The following is a 13,499-nucleotide window of genomic DNA, read 5'->3' on the forward strand; positions in this document are numbered from 1 at the left end:
CTGTACCAAAAAAAAATTGTAACACAACTGTATTATTTAAGATTAAAGACAAAATACTTATATATTTCACCCCCCCCCCCCGCTCCCCAGCCCACTGCTGTCACTCCTGGTGAAAATGCACTGCCTCTAGTCCAAATTGGACATATTCATACATGTAAACGTAGGAATTAGGAGCGGGAGCAACTCATTCAGGCCGTCAAACGTGTTCTGCCATTCAATAATGTCATGGTTGATCTGATTGTCACCTCAAATCCACTTTTCTGCCTATTGTTGATCATCTTTGACCCGTTTCCTTAACAAGAATGTCAGGAAAGAAGTTAAAATAAAACAGACTCAAGGAATCATAAAATGTTTAGGCACAGTCATTATTTCTTACATTCCAACGGTGAACACATTTGAGAAATATGTCAGTGACTGTGAAGTACATTGGAAAATTAAGCAGTTGTGACATGGACCAATTGCAGGACTTGCTTTTTTCTCTTGACACCTTGCTTTGCTACATGGGGTTACTGCAAAGCACCTACTCAAGGGTCATCAAACCAGAATCAGTTATATGTAGTAAAACTTTGTTCAATTAGGAAGTTAGAGAGTGAGTTGTACACCACCTTGCACCGACAGCTTAATAAAACGAACAGTAAAGTTGGACACTTTCTTTCTTATTTTCTATGTTTTGGTTTTGTGTTTTAAGATGCTGCCAGACAGTGGTAACCTATACAACACTTTTCACTGTATTTTTTAAACACGATACACATGACAATACATAAATCAAATCAAATCTAATGCAATATTAACCGGTTCCCAGTTCTAGCAGAGATTTCTCTGTGGAACTCCATAATCAGACTGTTAATTGAACAAAATACAGAGTTGCTGCACATCAATTAATCTGACAAGGATGGAAAGACCAACTCTACCATCAGGTTACAGATATATGTTAATTATCTAGGTCATACTAATGATCTAAAAGACTTGGTGATGCAGTGTTAGATTTTGAATGCATGTCCCATCACCAGCTTGTCACAGCCCAAAGTTACATGAACCACGACTATAGCTTTCAAAATGTCTCTCTTGTACCTGCTGCTGAGACCCTCAGTATTCATTATTGATAATCTTAAAAATAAAAAGTCCATTCGTGATGGAGATTAAAACTTTCAGCTTGTTCCTCTGGTTAAATGTACTACTGGTTAAATTTTCTAACTGAATTCAGTGATGCATTAAAGGATGCACACAGTGTCTGATTTTAGAATTCTTTATTTCAATCTCTAAGACATGAATGTAAAGTAAAAATGATTAATTTGCTAGATGAAGTGATAGATGCAGGTACAGTTACAACATTAAAAAGATATTTGGACAGATACATGGATATTGTTGTGGTTCTGTTCGCCGAGCTGGGAGTTTTGTTGCAAACGTTTCGTCCCCTTTCTAGGTGACATCCTCAGTGCTTGGGAGCCTCCTGTGAAGCGCTTCTGTGCTGATTCCTCCGGCATTTATAGTGGTTTGAATCTGCCGCTTCCGGTTGTAAATTGCTGTCCGCTGCAGTGGCCGGTATATAGGGTCTAGTTCGATGTGTCTGTTGATACAATTTGTGGATGAGTGCCATGCCTCTAGGAATTCCCTGGCTGTTCTCTGTTTTGAATTCATGTTGTTTGTCATCTGAGTGTATGGCTACTAAGGATAGCTGGTCATGTCGTTTCGTGGCTAGTTGGTGTTCATGGAATGCGGATCGTTAGCTGTCTTCCTGTTTGTCCAATGTAGTGTTTTGTGCAGTCCTTGCATGGGATTTTGTACACTACGTTGGTTCTGCTCATGCTGGGTCTCGGGTCCTTTGTCCTGGTGAGTTGTTGTCTGAGCGTGGCTGTTGGTTTGTGTGCTGTTATGAGTCCTAGTGGTCACAGCAGTCTGGCTGTCAGTTCAGAAATGCTCCTGATGTATGGTAGTGTGGCCAGTCCTTTGGGTTGTGGCATGTCCTCATTTCGTTGTCTTTCCCTTAGGCATTTGTTGATAAAATTGCGCGGGTATCCGTTTTTGATGAACACCTTGCATAGGTGTTCTTCTTCCTCTTTTTGTAGTTCTGGTGTGCTGCAGTGTGTTGTGGCCCTTTTGAATAATGTCCTGATGCAACTTCGTTTGTGTGCGTTGGGGTGGTTGCTTTCATAGTTCAGGACTTGGTCTGTGTGTGTGGCTTTCCTGTATACCTTTGTGGTGAATTCTCCATTCGGTGTTCTCTGTACCATCACGTCTAGGAATGGGAGCTGGTTGTCCTTTTCTTCCTCTCTCGTGAATCGGATTCCTGTGAGTGTGGCGTTGATGATCTGGTGTGTGTTCTCTATTTCTGTGTTTTTAATGATTACAAAGGTGTTGTCCACGTATCTGACCCAGAGTTTGGGTTGTATTTGCGTTAAAACTGTTTTTTCTAACCTTTGCATTACTGCTTCTGCTATGAGTCCGGAGATCGGTGAGCCCATGGGTGTTCCATTGATTTGTTCATATATCTGGCTGTTGAATGTGAAGTGTGTTGTGAGGCACAGGTCCAGTAGTTTAAGTATGCCGTCTTTGTTAACAGGTTCAACGTCCTGTTGTCTGTTGTGTATGTCCAGCAGGTTGGATATTGTTTCTCTGGCTAGGGTTTTGACAATAGAGGTGAACAGTGCCATTACATCGAATGAGACCATAGTTTCTTCCTTGTCTATGTGTATATTTCTGATGATGTCCAAGAATTCTTGTGTTGACTGTATAGAGTGTCTGGCTCCGCTGATTAGGTGTTTCAGTTTCTGCTGTAGCTCTTTAGTCAGTTTGTGTGATGGTGTTTCTGGTAGTGATACTATGGGTCTGAGTGGGATGTTTGGTTTGTGTACTTTAGGTAGTCCTAAAGGTAGGCTATATATCGGCCACTGCAGCGGACAGCAACTGACAACCGGAAGCGGCAGATTCAAACCACTATAATCAGAGGAATCAGCGCAGAAGCGCTTCACAGGAGGCTCCCAAGCACTGAGGATTTCACCTAGAAAGGGGACGAAACGTTTGCAACAAAACCTCCCAGCTCGGCGAACAGAACCACAACAACGAGTACCCAAGCTACAAATCTTCTCACAAACTTAGATACATGGATAGGAAAGGTTTAAAGGGATATTGGCCAAATGGAGGCAAATGGGATGAGTTAAGCTTGGGAAATCTGATCGGCATGGATGAATTGAACCAAGGGGTCTATTTCCATGCTGTATGATGCTATACAGTGAGGGGGAGAAGATTGAATTTAGAGTCGCAGAGATATACACCACCGAAACAGACACTTCGGGCCAACTAAACTGAACAAAATCCCAAACTAAACTAGTTGCATCAGCCTACTCCTGATCCATATTCCTCCAAATCTTTCCAATTCACGTACTTATCCAAATGCCTTTTAAAATGTTGTAACTGTACCCGCATTCACCACGAGATCAGGAATTTAATTCCACATGCAAATCATCCTCGGTGTGTAAAAAAAATTTGCTCCTCATGTCTTTTTTAAACCTCTCTGCAATGATACAATACTGTACTGGATTAAATCACTAACCACAAACATGAAAATGGAGATAGTACCATGGTCAAAAATGGAAGGGAAGGTCAGGCACCAATATTATGGCACCACATTGTCCAAGTAGCAGAATTAGTACATTTTCCTGGTCAGCACGATCACCAAATGTGTAAAACTAATTTCCAGTTTGCATTTCATGGCCTTTTAAACAATTATTTTCTTCAGCTGAAACACAACTACCTGCACTCAGGCTGTAAATTGTACAGGAGAAAGTGAGCACTGCAGATGCTGGAGATCAGAGCTGAAAATGTGTTGCTGGAAAAGCGCAGCAGGTCAGGCAGCATCCAAGGAGCATTTCTGAAGAAGGGCTCATGCCCGAAATGTCAACTCTCCTGCTCCTTGGATGCTGCCTGACCTGCTGCACTTTTCCAGCAACACATTTTCAGCTGTAAATTGTACAGCACTGTAACAGGTCTTGAGCTTCTCAACCTCACGTGCAAAGAACAACTCTAAAAACAATTATTGTTATTATATAAACACATTGAGGTTGAACAAATAGCAATAAGCGGAGCGAACATTCAAAACATTCATTGGTATTATTGGCTATTGAGGGAGAAATGGTTGCCATGGAAACTGGAAACCTTCCAGCTTTTTGAATGTGCTAGTCCACCTCATGATCAGGACAAGGATTGGTTTGGATGGGTTGGAAATAAGGGTTCATGGGAGAAATGTTCATCTGAATGATGCGCTTCCAGTAATGGAGCACCACACTAGAGATTCACCTTAAATTAGCAGCTCAAGCCTTAAAGTTAAAATGAGAAGCTTCTGCCTAAGAGGCAGGGGAGCTGTTAAAAGGATGTCCCAAGATTGCAAATGGGATCAGATAAATTGCAGGGTAGTAAGAGAGTTCATTGCCCCCATTTATCTCGAGCTTCCTCTCTTACCAATAATGTACAAGTTTGTTTTGTAAGTGTTCTCCGGACCACAATACCTTGATGTCAGTGATCCTTTTCAAAAAAAAGCTCTGCAATAATCAATTTTAAATACAGTTGCCCCTTAGGTCTCTTTTATATTTTTCCCCTCTCACCCTAAACCTATGCCCTCTAGTTCTGGACTCCCCTTTTCCCTGGAGTTGGTAAGTCATGTCCTTCACTAAAGATCTCTTCCACTTCCTGTGGATCCATGCATAACTCCCCTCCTTTGTTCTGGAGTGGGCCTACTCTTTCCCTTTATACCCTCTTTCCTCTAATACATGCATAAAACGCCTTAGGATTCACCTTAACTCTGCTGGTTAATGACATTTCATGGCTCCTTCTAGCCTTCTTAATTCCATGTTTAAGTTCCTTCCTAGTTTCTCTATTCTCCTCAAGGGCTTCGTCACTTTGTAGCTGCCTAGACTGATCATCTGCTTTCTTTTTCCTTTCTACTAAGCTTACAATTTACTTTGTCATCCATGGTTCTTGAATCTTGCTATTCCTGTCCTTCAGTTTTGCAGGGACATGCATGTCTTGCACTTTAATCAACTGGTCTTTAAAAGTCTCCCACATGCCAGATGTAGATTTGCCCTCAATAACTGCTTCCAATCTACATTCCTGAAAATGTGTTGCTGGAAAAGCACAGCAGGTCAGGCAGCATCCAAGGAGCAGGAGAGTCGACGTTTCGGGCATGAGCCCTTCTTCAGGAATGAGGAAAGTGTAATAAAAGGTAGGGAGGAGGGACTTGGGGGAGGGGCGTTGGAAATGCGATAGGTGGAAGGAGGTCAAGGTGAGGGTGATAGGCCGGAGAGGTCAGGAAGAAGATTGCAGGTGAGGAAGGCGGTGCTGAGTTCGAGGGATTTGACTGAGACAAGGTGGGGGGGGGGAGGGGAAATGAGGAAACTGGAGAAATCTAGGTCCATCCCTTGTGGTTGGAGGGTTCCCTCCTCTCTACCTTTTACCTTAGCCTGCTGGACACACATTCCTCATTCCTGAAGAAGGGCTCATGCCCAAAATGTCGACTCTCCTGCTCCTTGGATGCTGCCTGACCTGCTGCGCTTTTCCAGCAACATATTTTCAGCTCTGATTTCCAGCATCTGCAGTCCTCACTTTCTCCAATCTGCATTCCCCCAAGGGTCTGTTTCCATACTGTACATCTCTGTGACTCTATATGCCACCAATCACTTAAATGGTCTGCTTTTCATCTCAAACACTATGTGATAGAAAGATCCACATTATCATCACTCCTTGTATAAAACAAAACTTTTGAATTCTTTATTGCATGTGTTGCTCTCGATCTTACATTTCTGACCCTAGTCGTGCATTAATACATATGAATATTTAAAATGATCATGATATTTAAGTTTGTCATCACAGGTTTTTGCCTGTGAAGCCAGATAATTCATTTGACAGTTCACAGTATTTTTCATACAACGGAAGCCAACTCTGTGAAAAGTTAATTGCATTTATAACCCGTTATTTGCATGCCAGAATACTGAGTCGCAATCATGCCAGGTCAAAACGAGGTCCATCAGAGCTGCACATGAAATATGTTTAAAAAAAGATCATAGTTCAGCCTTGTTCACTGCATTGCGGGAAAACTGCATCAAGTACATTAAGATTCCTCCTATATGGCAAACTGGGACAGCATGTTCTTCTCTCTACCGTTTCCCTGAAGTGTTTGAAGAGGTCTCTCACTCATTCTTACCTGTAAGAGTTTGTAAAAGGTCAGAACTCTCTGTTTCTGCCTGAGCCCTGGGATAGCGGCGGCTGCTCTCGCTTCCTTCCAGATCAGCACAACCAGCTGTCCCACCCACTCCACACGATTGGTCGCTCCGTCCGGGAATCTCCATATGATCGGCTGGAGGGGGCTGTCAATCATTTACGTACGTGAGGGAATGGATACAAAGTGTATCAATCCCAGGGAGCCGGGAGCGGATTGGTCGTTGCAACACTCCGTTCTGTGTCAATCAAACCCAAGACGGTGCAGCAAAGGAGAGATTTCAATGGGATTCTCGTTATTAGAGATTCATCTTAAACGGTGCATTATGCAGAATGCAACATTTTCCCACAGAATGGGGGGGGGTGGGGTAAACTCCAGCCGCCCTCTTTGTTATTGGCGGAAATGAGTATTTGACTGCAGGTCTCTCCAGTTTTATTTTTGCCAGGAAGGGTCGGAACTGACGTTCCCCGTCAGCGGAGCATCTCTGTGCGTTGTCAGAGAGAGAGAGAGGGATCAAGAGAGGCAGAGACTTCCGCATCGGGATACAATGGAGTGGTTGAGCGAGTCTTAAGGGAGCCAGAGGCACTGGTTGCGGGTGTGTTCCCAGGCGATTCTGCCCCTCGCCCTGCTACAGCTCCCTCCTCTCCCTGCCAGCCTCCAGGCAGTGCCGCTGACACTCGGGGGAACCAAGCTGAACTTGCCATTGATCGACCTCAATGCAGAATTCAAGAGGGCAGGTAAGTGCTGCGCGGAGCTTACCTGCTTGGGACTGACCCTATCCCCCCTCCCCAACGTTGATGCTGTTTTGGTGTTTTTTTTGAAAATAAAGTTCACATTCGGTGCATCAACTGGCAAGTTTCCAAATAGTATCAATCCCTTTGCAGCCAAACGATCCGGATGGTAAGTGAGGTTGGATTTGTTCCCTATTAATGCAGGCAAACAGTTGCTGACAGTTGGGAAGCTGTAATTGTAAAGTCTTGTGACTTTGTAATGAGTCCTGTAACTGGAGAGTCAGTGCAAGAGATAAGACAATTGATGTCTTCATTGGATAAAAATAAGATTTAATGGTTGTGATCACTGCCTTGAATAGGTAACAGTCAGATTACCCCTTCCCCTCAGCTACCTCACTGGAAGGGAAATGTTTTGGGGTTCACTTGCTTATTGAACGATACAGTATTCTTCGGTGGCTTGACATTACAGATGTTTTCTCTTGGGGGTGAGTCTAGGATCAGCTGGCATAGTCTCAGAGAAAGAATCATCCGGTTTGGGCAGAGATATGGGGAAATAGCTTCTCTGAGGGTGGTAAATCTGTGCAGTTCTTAACTGCAGGGGTGTGTGGGGCTAGATCCTTAACTATATCCAGAATTGAGCAAATTGTAATCAGTAATGGGATCAGAATGGCGAAAAGACAGGAATGTAGAGTTGAGGATTATCAGATTAACTGACATCTTGATGGACAGTGGAGCAGACTCCATAGGCTGAATGGCCAACTTCTGCCAAGTCTTATGGCCTTATGGATCTGTGCGCTGATGCTCTGACTGACAGGCTCTCTCCCTTTAATTAATTCAGTGCTGCTTTCCTTTCTCTCATGGGGCCAAGAAAGCATTTGGTCTCTAGCACCAGTTGTTTATTTTGTATTTTACCAGGGGCTGTTTTTTTTAGAAAGTGTGGTGAAGCTGTTTGAATTTGAATAAACCTGTTTTCTGTGAAGCCAGTACTTTCTGGTTTCTCTTTGACCCGTATTTCTTTTTAAAGTCACACAAGCAACTTCTTTTATTAAACTAAAATAATTGATGGATGCAGGATCAAACACGATATAGCTCTGTTCTAATAAAAACAGTAAAGAAGCTGAAAATGTGTTGCTGGAAAAGCACATCAGGTCAGGCAGCATCCAAGGAGCAGGCGATTTGACGTTTCGGGCATAAGCCCTTCTTCAGGAATGACTCTCCTCATTCCTGAAGAAGGGCTTATGCCCGAAACGTCGATTCTCCTGCTCCTTGGACGCTGCCTGCCCTGCTGCGCTTTTCCAGCAACACATTTTCAGCTCTGATCTCCAGCATCTGCAGACCTCACTTTCTCCCCAAAACAGTAAAGAATACAAGTAGGCAAAAGTGTATGTGTATTCCTTTAGTTCTGGTCTCTTGAGTATTCCAGATTTTAATTGCTTCATCAATGGCAGACATGCCTTCACCTGCCTTGTCCCAAAGCTCTGGAAACAACTCCATTAAACTCTTTGACTCTCAATATCTTTTAACCTTTTCCTTGAAACTCACCTGTTTGTTCAAACTTTTGGCGATCTGCCTTAATATTACAGTGGATAGTGTGGTGTCATTTCAGGATGCCCCAGTAATGTATCAGACATTGTGATAAAATGTTTTAATTTTGCATTTGTCATACTCTTCTCTCTTTCTTGCCACTTACTTTTTGGTTTCTTCTCTATATGTCGTATATACCTTGCTTACTGCACTAAGTAGCAAATCTATTATCTCTTTAGTATTCCTCTCACTAGCCTGTACATCTGTTTTGTAGAGTATATTTTTGAGATTTCCTGCAGAGAAATGCAGTGTGGTTTGTAGTTTATGATGAATATTGTTTCCTTCTGTGGCTATTTCTTTCTCAATGAGCTTGTTGTTTGTGCCAAACCGTCTTATGAATTCTTACAAACTTTACAAGCCAATAATCTCTTGACTGACATCTTCCATCCTTACAATTTCGATCTCTGAATTGTACCCTGTATCTCTTTTGCTTGACTTTGCTCACAACTTTACCTCAGTTACTTGGCTTCTACATCTGCCTGTATTCTTTTTAATGTACATTTTGTTGGCTGCCCTTTCTCCCTGTAATGGAGCAGTCTCTAGACCAAATGAGCAGCAGAATAAGGCAATGTTAGAGCTTTAAATTTCCATCATTTCTCTTTCCTTTCTCTTCCCTTTCTCTTGTTGAATCAAGTCCCATTCTGGAGGCTTGCCTGCTGACTATTCAATGGAGTATGGATTCCATGCTACACTATTAGAAGTAATAGTGACGGCACGGTGGCTCAGTGGTTAGCACTGCAGCCTCACAGCACCAGGGACCCGGGTTCGATCCCAGCCTCTGGCGACTGCCTGTTTGGAGTTTGCACATTCCTCCGGTTTCCTCCCACATTCCAAAGATGTGCAGGTCAGGTAGATTGGCAAGGCTAAATTGCCCATAGTGTTAGGTGCATTAGTCAGAGGGAAATGGGTCTGGCTGGGTTACTGTTCGGAGGGTCGGTGTGGACTTGTTGGGCCGAAGGGCATGTTTCCATACTGTAGGGAATCTAATGAAATCTCTAATCTAATGCCCTTTTGATGTAGCATTAAATTAATGCTCTATCCATTCTCTTAGGTACAGGCATCCATACAATGGGGCATTATTTGCAAGAAAGTCAGGAGACTCTCCAAGAGTCCAGATCCATATTTAATCCAGAAACAACACCTCCGAAAAAAAAATTATCTCAATGCAGTGTGTAAATTTGGCAACTGTGTTTCACAACGTAACCAAATTGATTTCATATTTTTCTAAGGCACTCTGAGGTTGTGATAGATTCCTTGGAAATGGAATTTCTTTCTTCTACTTTTTTTGAATTCTAATAGACCTTGCGAACATTCTCCCCACATCTCCCAAAGTTGTTGATATTTGGGTTGCTCCCTGTTACTTTCTTGCTCAAGGAGAAAGTGAGGACTGCAGATGCTGGAGATCAGAGCTGAAAATGTATTGCTGGAAAAGCGCAGCAGGTCAGGCAGCATCCAAGGAGCAGGAGAATCAACATTTTCCAGGATTCCTGAAGAAGGGCTCATGCCCGAAATGTCGATTCTCCTGCTCCTTGGATGCTGCCTGACCTGCTGCGCTTTTCCAGCAACACTTTCTTGCTCAAGTCAGCACGACAAGTACATGATCCCTGATGGGGAGTGCCTGTGTACAGTATTCAATCATCAAAGCAGCATCGTTAGCTTAAATCTGCCTTCACCCAAAACTCAAACGCAGGTGATTGCAATCAGTAGATACTGATCTAGATACTGATAACAGTCCCCTACCCAACACGATGAGGCTATTTGCATTTCATGTAAGACGAGTGACCTCTGTTCCATGAGTAGATCAGGTGACACTTATCTGGGTAGAAAAGGCTGAAAGGTGATTTGATCAAGAAGGGCCTGGATAGAGTAGAAACCGTTCCCATTGGCGGAAGGGCTGAGATCTAGAAGACATTGACCTGAGGCCCAGTGGCAAAAGAATGTAGAATGACATGAGAGATGACGTTTTGTTGTTCTAGTCTGGAGTGCACTGAGACAAATTCAGTTATGACTGTAAAACATACCTGAGGAGGGAGATTTTGCAGAGCCATGGGGAAAGGCAGGATGGTGGGAGCAGCTGTGTTGTTCTCAGATGTCCAGTTGGATGTGACCTGCTGTAATTCATGTCGTAATCGTTCTGTTTCTGTGTCATGCTCTCCTGCTCCAACCTGGCACAGTGAGATGATTGAATCTTCAACTTTCTGAACCTGTTTGGCTCAACCATCTCTGAATATTTCCTTCTAGTTTTTATTTTTATTTTATTCAATTACACGGTCCATGAATGGGGCAGTCAGAAGTCAACCACATTACATCTGGAGTCCCAGCCCAGGTACGGATGGTGGATTTATTTTTAGGACATTAGTGAACCAAAAGGGTTTTTATAATTATCAGTAGTGGTTGCTATTCAGATGGGTCTCAGGGTGTAGGTTTGCTCGCTGAGCTGGAAGGTTCGTTTTCAGACGTTTCATCACCATACAAGGTAACATCATCAGTGAGCCTCTGGATGAAGCACTAGTAGCATGGCCTGCTTTCTAATAATGTATTTAGGTTTCCTTGGGTCGGTGATGTCATTTCATGTGGTGACATTATTTCCTGTAATGTTGTCATTTCCTGTTCTTTTTCTCAGGGACTGGTACATGTAAATGGATCCGAGTCAATGTGTTTGTTGATAGAGGTCCAGTTGGAATGCCATGCTTCCAGGAATTCTTGTGTGTGTCTGTTTGGCTTGTCCAAGGATGGATGTGTTGGCCCAGTCTAAGTGGTGTCCTTTCTCATCTGAATGTAAGGAGAGTGAGTCATGTTGTTTTGTGGCACATTAATGTTCATGTATCCTGGTGGCTAGTTTTGTGCCTGTTTGTCCAGTGTAGTGTTTGTTACCGTTCTTGCAAGGTATTTTGTAAATGACATTATTTTTGTTTGTTGTCTGTTTAGGATCTTTCAAGTTCATTAGCTGTTGCTTTAATGTGTTGGTAGCCCACAAACCCAACAACACACTAAAACAGCAGCTGATGAACTTGAAAGACCCTAAACAGACAACAAACAAAACTAATGTAATTTACAAAATACTTTGCAAGAGCCGTAACAAACACTATATTGGACAAACAGGCAGAAAACTAGCCACCAGGATACATGAACATCAACTAGCCACAAAAAGACATGACCCATTCTCACTAGTATCCTTGCATATAGAAGAGGAAGGACACCACTTCGACTGGGAAAACATATCCCAGTCATTAGTGGGCGGCATGGTGACACAGCAGTTAGCACTGTTGCCTCACAGCGCCTGAGACCCGGGTTCAATTCCCGACTCAGGCGACTGACCATGCAAACTCCACACATTCTCCCCATGTCTGCGTGGGTTTCCTCCGGGTGCTCCGGTTTCCCCCCACAATCCAGGAATGTGCAGGTTAGGTGAATTGGCCATGCTAAATTGCCCATAGTGTTAGGTAAGGGGTAAATGTAGGGGTATGGGTGGGTTAGGTTAGGTGATGGGTTTGAAAGTATGGTGGATGTGGTAGTTAAGATCGGGAAGTACTGAAGACGTGATCCCCTTAAGTAAAATCAGTATATCACAGCAACCACGTATCAAAGGGATTCTTTAGCATCAAGGTCAATGACGTCCCTACAAAGCAATTTGCTAAATGAAAAATGGCAACTAGGAATATCTGGATGGAGTCAAATGTCTACATAAAACTTGGGTGGCAAATTCCAGTAGAATAAGTTGGGAGGCAGGTAGCAGCTATATATTACTCATCCCAGAACCTGCCAATGGAAAGGCAGAGTCTGAACCTATTTCATTGAAGGTCGACATTGTTAAACTCTGCTCTTATTATACATGAGTTACATTTTAATTTTAAACCAGTGGTGTGAGGGGAAATCACACTCACGGATTCTGTCCAGTCATGGATTCCTGCAGAAAAAGAGGAAAATAATAACTTTGTTCTATCATTTGGGGAAAGAAATCTATGATAAGGCCACTGATGTATGGTAAATGAATAAGTGACATGCTATTTTTAATCCAATGTTTGTAAATGGTCTATGGAGGGTTGCATTGTTTGTTTTCTCGTCGAAACTTGTGGCCTCAGTGAGATTCCCTGAAGTTTTCAAACATGATTTAGCCATTGGGCAAACAACTGTAGATCGACACAGAGCCAACTCTGCTTCATTTGTACCAAAGGTTGGAGGGGATATTGGTAAATTAGGTAGGGGGTAAATGTAGGGGTATGGGTGGGTTGCGCTTCGGCGGGTCGGTGTGGACTTGTTGGGCCGAAGGGCCTGTTTCCACACTGTAAGTAATCCTAATCTAATCTAATATCCATCATCGGACAAGCCAAACAGGGACACGCATGAAAATTCCTAGAAGCATGGCATTTCAACCGGAACTCTATCAACAAACACATTGATTTGGATTCCATTTATCACCCTGTGAAAAAGAACAGGAACTGACAGCACCACAGGAAAGGACATCACTGACCCAAGGAAACCTTAACACATAAATAGAAAGCAGGCCACCAGTGCTTCATCCGGAAGCTCACTGAAGATGTTACCTAGTACAGTGATGAAATGTCTGAAAGCAAACCTTCCAACTCAGTGAGCAAACCTACATCCAGAGCCTCAACCTGAGCTACAAATCTTCTCCAAAAGATCTCTATTTCAAGTTTTATTGAATTCACATTTCCTCACATTCCAAGATGTGATTTGTACCCGTGTCAAACCCAGATTCCCTGGGGTTCTGGATTGCTAATATGGTGACATTACCGCAATGCCATCACCTCCAAATAACACAGTTTTGCAAAATGATAGCTCTCTTTGCTCCTCATTCAACTCTGCAAAATGAGTTCTGAATTTCTACCAAGCAGTGTGAAAGACCCTCATCCAGAAGGACATTGAAGTGGTGATATGCTTGTCTATTGACTGGTTGGTTGTAAGGTAACAGAGGCTGCTTCATTCAATGGTGGGGAAAACATGTATTCTGTTGT

At 43.0% G+C, this 13,499-nt stretch overlaps 2 protein-coding genes across 4 annotated transcripts in view; one reads left to right on the forward strand and one right to left on the reverse strand.

The window, feature by feature from the left end:
- The window catches only part of slc37a4a (solute carrier family 37 member 4a), a 36,953-nt gene extending 30,550 nt beyond the window's left edge, over positions 1-6,403 (reverse strand). Inside the window, exon 1 of one of the 2 annotated variants that reach the window (XM_060846814.1) lies at positions 6,194-6,403. The gene's annotated coding sequence lies outside the window, so the exon portion shown is untranslated. The remainder of the gene's footprint in view (positions 1-6,193) is intronic. The other variant, XM_060846816.1, reaches the window with a different exon arrangement.
- Positions 6,404-6,676: 273 nt separating this feature from the next.
- The window catches only part of pcsk7 (proprotein convertase subtilisin/kexin type 7), a 223,522-nt gene continuing 216,699 nt past the window's right edge, over positions 6,677-13,499 (forward strand). For both annotated transcript variants that reach the window (XM_060846707.1, XM_060846708.1), the window contains exon 1: positions 6,677-6,945. The gene's annotated coding sequence lies outside the window, so the exon portion shown is untranslated. The remainder of the gene's footprint in view (positions 6,946-13,499) is intronic.

Source organism: Hemiscyllium ocellatum, chromosome 29 (genome assembly GCF_020745735.1).
Source record: "Hemiscyllium ocellatum isolate sHemOce1 chromosome 29, sHemOce1.pat.X.cur, whole genome shotgun sequence".
Lineage (NCBI taxonomy): Eukaryota > Metazoa > Chordata > Chondrichthyes > Orectolobiformes > Hemiscylliidae > Hemiscyllium > Hemiscyllium ocellatum.